The sequence below is a fragment of the Dipodomys spectabilis genome, unplaced genomic scaffold, assembly GCF_019054845.1.
Source record: "Dipodomys spectabilis isolate Male_0828 unplaced genomic scaffold, ASM1905484v1 ptg000735l, whole genome shotgun sequence".
NCBI classification, from domain to species: Eukaryota; Metazoa; Chordata; class Mammalia; order Rodentia; family Heteromyidae; genus Dipodomys; species Dipodomys spectabilis.
In genome coordinates, this window is record NW_024871412.1 from 316,660 (window position 1) to 325,545 (window position 8,886).

At 41.2% G+C, this 8,886-nt stretch overlaps 1 pseudogene; it reads left to right on the forward strand.

The window, feature by feature from the left end:
- The first annotated feature begins 7,701 nt into the window (after positions 1-7,701).
- Positions 7,702-7,898, forward strand: LOC122102088 (annotated as a pseudogene).
- The last annotated feature ends 988 nt before the right edge of the window (positions 7,899-8,886 follow it).

Consider the following 8,886-nt stretch of genomic DNA (forward strand, 5'->3'; position numbering starts at 1 on the left):
TACTCCTTGTTTCTGACACTATTACAGTATATATACTCATCCTCTGACTTTGAACTTGGCCCTGGGAATTGTTTTGGCCAATGGAATTGTGGGTGAAAATAACCTTTTGTCAGTTATAAGTTAAAGCTTTAAGCATCTGCCAATCCTCTTGAAGCTTCTGGGTGTTTTTTGTTGTTGTTATTGTTGTTATTTTTTGGTCCCAAATAGCTGTGGATATTTCATCTGGATCTCTCTCAGATTGAATCTATGTGGGGCAAATACAAACTCAAATGGAAGCTTGGACTCAAATCTAGTGCAACTTGAACTGTAACCAATCTCTAGATCTTCAAACATTAAGCCAATGTTTGCACTTGCAAGTTATTAAGATTGGGGGTGGTGTCTGTTATACAGCATGACTATACGAAAAAAATTAGTGAATACACAGTCCTTACATAGCATTTTTTAGGGATAAGCAAATGGGGAATGACTGAGTGAAGGTAGCACTCAATCTCCAGATGGGAAGCTCAACTCCAAATATAGTTGGAAATACAATGATCTCCCTTATCCACAGGGGTATGTTCTAGAATATTCTGAAGATGACAGAAACTAAAATAATCTTGAATTCTTCTATGTTTTGTTCCTAGGATAGTGTAATTTATAAAGCAGGTGCCGTAAGAGATGAATAAAAATAACTAATAATAAAATCACAACAATTTTATAAACAATGATAAAAAGTGATTTTAAATTTATGAGCCAGCACTACAAACAAAACCATGGCTACTTTCAGATAAACCACAAACTCGGTTGTTAGTATATCTCCAAGTACAATTTGGGACATAGTCTAAATCTATTATCTATTTATCTGAAATGTAAAACTGGCCACATTGCATTTCAGCTGGCACCCCTGCCTGAAGGCATCTGGTGCGTTGCTGACCAGGCTTCCATTCTCCACAGACAAACAGAGAAGGCCACTTTTGTGGTTCATAGACATACAGGACACAGGGGGACAATGTAGGCCTTTGCTTTGATGCTCTCAGTCTTCTGAGATGTTGAGCATCATCTTCGGTGTCATCACTAGCAGCATCCTGGGCCACCTGTCTCAGCACTGCAGATGCTTAATTGTTATATCTTAGCCAGGGGCAAAGTTCAATACTATGAAAGTAGTGGAAAAGCCAGTATTAAGTGTCTCATCAGCATCATTTAGTTCCGTTTTTGCATTAGAGCCAACAACCTAACCCAGGACCATTCTGCCCCACTCCTAGAGTGACAAGATGCCAAAAGGCCCAGTCTAACCACTGGGCCTCACACACAAGGTGCTAATACCTTTAACACAGCCTGAGTCTCCAGCCCTGAGCAGCCTTGTCATTTGGTCAGTCTGACCCTTTCATTAAGTATTTTTGTCCTTTCATCGTCTCTAAGAGGGCTCCAATCATTCTGAAAGGTGTCCTGATGGCTGCCAGGGACTGAAAATAGTTTGGGATTGATTGACTGTGGTTATAGCCAGCAGGCCCCACCATGTGCTCCTCGGACTGTGCATAATATAAAATGTACAAACAGCAGACAGGGAACAAAGCCAAGACTGTGGCTCCTTACTTTGATTTGCGAATCAGCTCCTTTGAAATCCCAAGTATTTTGAAGCCTCTGCACATGGAATATGACCCTGCTTCACAGCAGGGTTTCTATCTCCCAGGATCCCCTGTCCTCTGAGGTGGCCAAGGAAGATGGAGAGGATGTGCAACATTTGAGCTTTAATGGGGCAAAGCAGGGTAAAGAGAGGGGAAGGCAGTTGATAATTCCATGTTTGGAAGAAATTAACATATGTGCTAGTATAGGTAATCATGTTCCAGGAGAACTCACCCATAATTGTGTGTGTGGTGTGTGTGTGTGTGTGTGTGTGGTGTGTGTGTGTGTGTGTGCGCGGATGCTTACATGTGTGTTTGTGCCAATCCTAGGGCTTGAATTCAGGGCCTGGGCACTGTCCCTCAGCGTTTTTCTCTCAAGCCTAATACTCTACCACTTTGGCCACAGTTCCACTTCTGGCTGTTGGGTAGTTAATTGGCGATAAGAGTTTCACAGACTTTTTGCCCAGGCTGGCTTTGGACTTCAGTCCTCAGATCTCAGTCTCCTGAGAAACTAGGATTACAGGATGAGACACTGGCAACCCAGCCATAGATTTTTTTTTAATGAATTAAAACATGGGTGAATTGTTCCAAATGCTCTAAAGGGCTTACAATAATTTTCTTTGTCAGTACCAGGGTTGGACTTAGGCCCTCACACTTACCTAGTGTGCTTGCCCAGCAGGTGCTCTGTCACTTGAGTCATGCCTTCAGCCTGGCTTTTTGCTAGTTAATTTTGAGATGGAATCTTTCAGACTTTTCTGCTTGGGCTAATTTTGGACAACAATCCTCTAGATCCCAACCTCCTCAATGCTTATCCTTTTATGTATGGGGTGGGGAAGTACTAGAGTCTACAGTTTGGTCTAGGAGCCTCATATTTGCTAGGTAGGTGCTCTACTACTTGAGCCACTCCTGTAGCCCTTTCTGTTTTGTTGTTTTTAAAAGGGTCTCTTTTTTCCCAAGGCCAGCCTAGACCTCAATCTTTCTATTTATACCTACCACATAGCTGGGATGGCAGGCATGCACTACTATGCACAGCTTTTTATTCGTCGAAAAGGGATCAAATGGACTTTTTGCCCAGGCTAGCTTTGAACCACTGTCTTCCATATCTCTGCCTCCCAAGGTGCTAGGATTACAAGTATGAGCTACAATAGCCAGCTCCAGACTTGCAGTATTTTTGAAAGGCATTTCCCTGTAGAAACTTCAGATGTTTCCTTTCAAAAGCATTAACACTTGAGAATCACAGGCTGTAACTGGGTTCTAGAATTAATTGAGAAGAAACAGAAATCATTGTGTTAGGCTGTGTTCTGCCCAGAAGCAGACTCTGAGACAAAAATTAATGTTACGAACGTATTTAGTAGTGATTCCAAGAAGCACTGGTGAGAGTCTTGTGAAGTAAAAAGGGAAATGAAGAGAAGCAATTGTCTTAACCTGCTTTCTGTGGTGACAAAAAGTTACTGAGACTGGGTAAGTTACAAAATATACAGGTTTATTTTACTAATGGTTATGGGGGTGGAGAAATCCAAGATCACAGAACTGGCATCGGGTGAAGACATCAGACTGTGTTCTGGCATCGTAGAGAGTATCAGACAGGAGACAGAGCAGCATGCTAGCTTGTAGTATTTCTTGTACTCCTTAGAAATCCACTAATTCATCATGGAGTTCTACCCTCATGACCTCATCTAATTCTAATGACCTCTTCAAATACTAATATGACTTTGTGTGGGGGGGGGGGTGTTGACCACATGAATTTTGGAGAATATATTCAAGCCACAGCCAGCAATGAGGCAGACTTTATTCAGTATTGTTGGGCCACCAGAGTTTAACCCAACTGGAAAAATACAGACAGCTCTCAAAGTACGGTTGGTAAAGAATTGGGGATTTTCTTCTTTTCAATTTCCACTTTTCAATTTCATACTATTTCTGAGTATACCATAAAAATGAATTAGTAAAAATTTTAAAACAAAACATAAACCCCAATTTTTTGTTATTAGGTTCAACAGCTATCTAAGCACTTCATGAAATCACTATTAGAAGTTCTTAAATGCTTATAGTCAATGTCTCTATTTATTACAAACCAATAACAAAGAATGCCCAGCCTGGCAACAGTCTGGGCCACACATCAAACGCTGAGAGGGAGCTGGGGTCTTTATGTAGTAGTGTGTGGTTTGGGCTGCCTCCCAGTGAGGAGTGGCTATAGAGGAAGAGTGGCATGACTTCTCTTTTTTTCAGGCAGAAAGAAAAAGAAAAGGACAAACCTTGCACAAAGACATGGAGGTGGTGGCTGCTAGAAATTCAGGGACATGCTAATATGGGAAAGGCCAAAGCCCCATGGGGGTGCATACCATGCCAGATTCATAGAAAGAGAATCAGGTAAATCATTGGGCTGGCTTCTTCTCCTGTAGGAGATGGAAACATGGATGGCTGAGCGAGTCACTATCCTACTGTGATAGGAATGCTGCTGGGGATGCTGGAGCAATGAAAGGACATTTCTAAGCTGCTTCTGTCTTGCTAGCTTCACTTTCTTCTAGACATCTACTTGCATAGTCTCTGGTACCAGAAGGACAATTGCCACCAGGAGGCAGGTAGTATTGTCAAGGGCAGGGCCAAAGCCCAGCAGGCAGGAGGCCTGGAGAAGCCCTCTTCTGCCTGCCATTTTTCTGCTGGGGAGTAAAGGCAAGGGGATTTAGTGCAAAGCCGGAGCCATGACCAGATCTCCCAGCTTGAACCCACTAAGTGACCCTAGGCAGCTGTTTGCTCATCCATAAAATGGAGACGCTAACCTGTGCCCTACTTCCCTCCCAGGGCTATTGTGAGGATCAAGTGAGATGAAAGCAGAGACAAAAGTTTTTGAAAAGTTGAAAGTCCTCAGTGGCTGTCAACTCAGAGAAGGACTAATTACCAGAGGTGAATTTTCTGGCTCTTTTGGCTCTCAGAACACAGACCCCTAGTTCAATAGCAGTTTCAAAGGTCTCTGATTAAATTCAATGCAGGATCATGGTTTGGAGCCTGGATCAAAAGACTGATGCTCTAAAGCACATTATTGGGGCAAAGTGACAATATCTGAATAAGGTCTATATAGCAGGTAATGGTATTATATCAGTGTCATACTTGGTGAATTTGGTCATCCTACTATGGCTACATAGAAAAATGTGTGGGTTCCTAAGTGGTACATGGAAAAGCATTTATGATTCAAATGTCATGATGGCTGTAATTTACTCTCCTACAATTCAGCTATATAAAAATAACAATAATAATAGCAAAAATCTAAAATCTGAAATGCTCAAAAATTGAAACTCTAAGAATCAACACCATATCACAAAAGGAAAATTCCATACCTGAGCTCATGTGAAGAATTACAGTTTAAAATGCAAATGCCACACAGATGTGTTGGCCTACATATGTAATCCCAACACTCGGGAAGCAGAGGCAAGAAGATAGTAGTTCAAGGCTGGCCCAGGCCAAAAGGTAGTACAACTCTACCTCAACAAATGAAGATGTGGCTCTGGACAACCGTAATCCCAGCTACTTGAGAGGCTGAGGTAAGAAGACTGTGGTATAAGGTCAACCCAGGCAAAAATGTGAGACTCTCTTGGAAAAATAAACTAAAAGTAATGAGTACCCTCCCTAATAATGGTGAAGTCCTGAGTTCAAATGCCAGTACTACCCCTCAAAACACAAGTGCTATGTTTCCTTCATTTTAATGGAATCATCAGAATCCAGAGAATATTCGGGTTGTTCCTTTTCTCCAAATTCCTGATGGAAGTGATGGGATAAGGTCTTCATATTGTTCAGCTCTTGGTCTGAGCAGGCTCTCATTCAAATGAAATAACTTCCTCTTTTTTCATGCAAAGTGGCTCCTATCCAACTCAGCTCTTATCATAAGGCGTCACCAACCCACTCTTGCACAAGTGTATCTACTCCCTGAGAAGCATGTTAATAAATACAAATATATTCATCTAACTGTGTTGGTCAAAATCTGCTATGATTGTCAAATACCATTTTCCAAGTCAAAAAAGCTCAGGCTTTTTTTTTCAGGCAAGAACAGAAGAGTGGCCTCACAGAAATCCCCTGAGGTGTCCTGAGAGTTATTCTTCTTTCTCTCTTGTGGGGGAAATGTGGCCTGTGGTTCTGCGGTGTTTTCCAAATCTGTGACTTTAGTCTTCCCAGTTAACCATGTGAGGAATTCATCTGTAGTCCACAGAGGCCTGCTACATGGCATGGGAGAGATTCACACAGGGCTAAATGTGAAAAAATGGAAAATGGACATCCAGCCTCCTCACTAATGACAAACACTGTGTTGTACCATTTCCCCAGTGCTGACTACCCCCATTCCCCATGAAAAAGAAAGAGACAAAAAAAAAAAAAGAAATTGATGGTTTACTTAGCATCAATTTCAATGTCATTAGCTTGCCTTCCTCTATTAGAGGGCCAGAAAACTATAAACTACAATTCCCAGACTCCTCTATAATCAAGAGTCAGGCATGTGACTTTTGCTTCACCAATCAGTTGCACTCTGTAAGATATGGATGAAGCCCTAGGCCCTATGAAGCACCAGGGCCCTGCAAGGACATCAGTCTTCTGGAAGAACTATAGCAAAGGCATCCTGTTTGTGACAGCTGATGCTGAGTTTCTAGTACCCATTCCTGAAGGTCAAAGGTTGCTGAGCTCAAAGCCAAGAGGTCACAGTTGTTTCAGCAAGAACAATCACTTGGCATGGTTGAAACGGTTACTGATAACACCCAAGCAAGCAACCTAGGCCAGATGCTTGGGTTCATTAACTATTTAGTATCTTTTAATAAACCTTTCTGCTTAAACTATTTAGAATAGATGTTATTGTTTGCAAGCACTTGGGCAATGGTGAAAGCAATTTAAATATTCCTGAAAATGAAAACGACAGAAAGCTAATATATTTAATACAATAATTAAGAGATACAATTTCACCAACAGCTCAGAAAACTTCATTCAAGTTATATTCTAAAGGTAATCATTGTTTTGATTCTTTATCAATAGGTACAAATGTAGGGAGAGTTCCCAAGTTGGTACAAGTGATATTGACTAGAGGAAATTTGAGGTGAAAGTCCCCCAGTAGTCAAATACAGAGATTTGGGACAGGTCTGGTGTAGGTGGAAACCCTGCAATCTCTAGTACTGAGATAGGCTGGGCAAAGTGCTACTTCAAAGACAGAACAAGTCAAGAATTAGTTGTCAAGTTCAAGGAGGAGCCTGTGGACTGCAAAGAGATTATTCTTTTCTCCTTCCCCATTAATCCCACCAAATCTAGGTAACAGATATTGCTACCTCAATCATAATGATCCACCTCCTGCTTTCTTCAAGCAACCCCCCTACTAAAGACCAAAATCTGGCATTCATTCCTGAGTGGGAGTGTTGGTGAGGCCGAACTTATGAAATCCTGGTTCAAACCCTGATCAGGCCAGGGATCAGGTGAGGCAAAGGAGGTGCCTAGAGTGCAAAATGGGACAAAATGCTTCAGTTTCTCAAGCCATAGTTTCCTCATCTGAAAAACTGGAATGATATTTATGCCTACTTCAGACATACTCATGACCAAGTGGAAGCAGAACTCTGTGTTCATAATAAATACTCCAAAAAGTGTAACTGCTATAATTAAAACTGAATCAGCTGGCTTTTGCTATTAATACTATCGTTGGAAACTTTGGTGATCCTGAACAAAATTACTGAAAGCCCGACCTACAGCCCCCGCTTCCACCTCCCAGTTTAACTTCACTTAATCATGGGATTATTTCTCTCCTTGCCAACTATATTTGAGACTAAATAATTTTGACCTTGGTTAGCTTAGCTTATGATAGGCATGGTATAGCTACCCTCCCAATTCAGGATTTTACTCAAAATAAAGTCAATGTTAGGTTTCTGGTCTATGTGGAACAACTGGTCTACCATTCATGGGCAGGGACATGGATCAAATAAATCAATACAATGGCCTCAAGGTGTTACTTCCCTGAAAAGCCAGAAAGGTATCCACAGAGAGACAATAGAAGTAAATCAGAACTACAAGAGTCATTCTAGAATAGACTGGCATTTTCTCTCCAAATAAAGTAAAGATTAAACTCTCTTCAAATGTTAAGTGTAAGACCATAACTTTCAGAGATCATTTCTATGGTTCATTACTAGACATTTTCTCAACATTGGAAACCACTAGGAGGAGACACACTCTCTCTCCTAAGTGTGAAGCTAGCTCTTGGTATTGCTTTGCTATAACTTCCTTATGGAATTGATGATCATTTTTCTCTTCCCTTGGAAGAGGAAAGAAAGAAAGAAAGAAAGAAAGAAAGAAAGAAAGAAAGAAAGAAAGAAAAGAAAGAAAGAAAAGAAAGAAAGAAAGAAAGAAAGAAAGAAAGAAAGAAAGAAAGAAAGAAGAAGAAAGAAAGAAAGAAAGAAGAAAGAAAGAAGAAAGAAAGGAAAGGAAGGAAGGAAGGAAGGAAGGAAGGAAGGAAGGAAGGAAGGAAGAAAGGAAGGAAGGAAGAAAGGAAGGAAGGAAGGGAAAGAGAGAAAGAAGGAAAGAGAGAAAGAGAGAAAGAGAAAGAGAGAGAAAGGAAAGGAAAGGAAAGGAAAGGCGAAATGTTTGGCCAAACATAGTGGTGCACACCTGTAATCCCATCATCTATGAGAATAGGAAAGAAGGATCAAGAGTTCCAGGGCAGCCTGAGCTACAGAATGAGCTTTTATTTCCAAACAACAACAAAAAATGTTGCCTTATTTCCTTTGCAGTACATCTCTGTGTGGTTGGATTGGCTCACTCTAATCTGATCATCATTCTCCTCTTTCTCAACCCAGAGTGTAGGAGGTAAAAGGACAATATATCAGTCCTTCTTGTTGCTACAACAAAATTCCTGGGACTATGTAATTTCTAAAGAAAAGAGATTTACTTAATCTGCAGTTCTGGAGAGCCAGGAGAATGGCATCAACAACAGCTCAGCTCTGGTGACCGCTACCTTATATCACATATCAGATGACATTGTGGTGGGAACACCTGTGGAAGGAGATCACATGGAAGCCAGGAAGTGAAGGTGGGTCAATCTTGCTTTTCTGTGACAGTCTTCTCTGGGGAATTAACCAGATGCCATGTCCTTTCCAAGGAGAGCATTCTCTATGACCTAATTACTTTCCAGAAGGCCCCATCCCAAAAGCTCCATCCATTCCCACAATGTTACAATGAGGACCAAGCTTCCAATACATGAAAGTTTGGAGGACATACTCAAGCATAACAGTACTCTTCTTTCATTTCCTTCCTGTCCATTCTCTCTGTCCCTTTG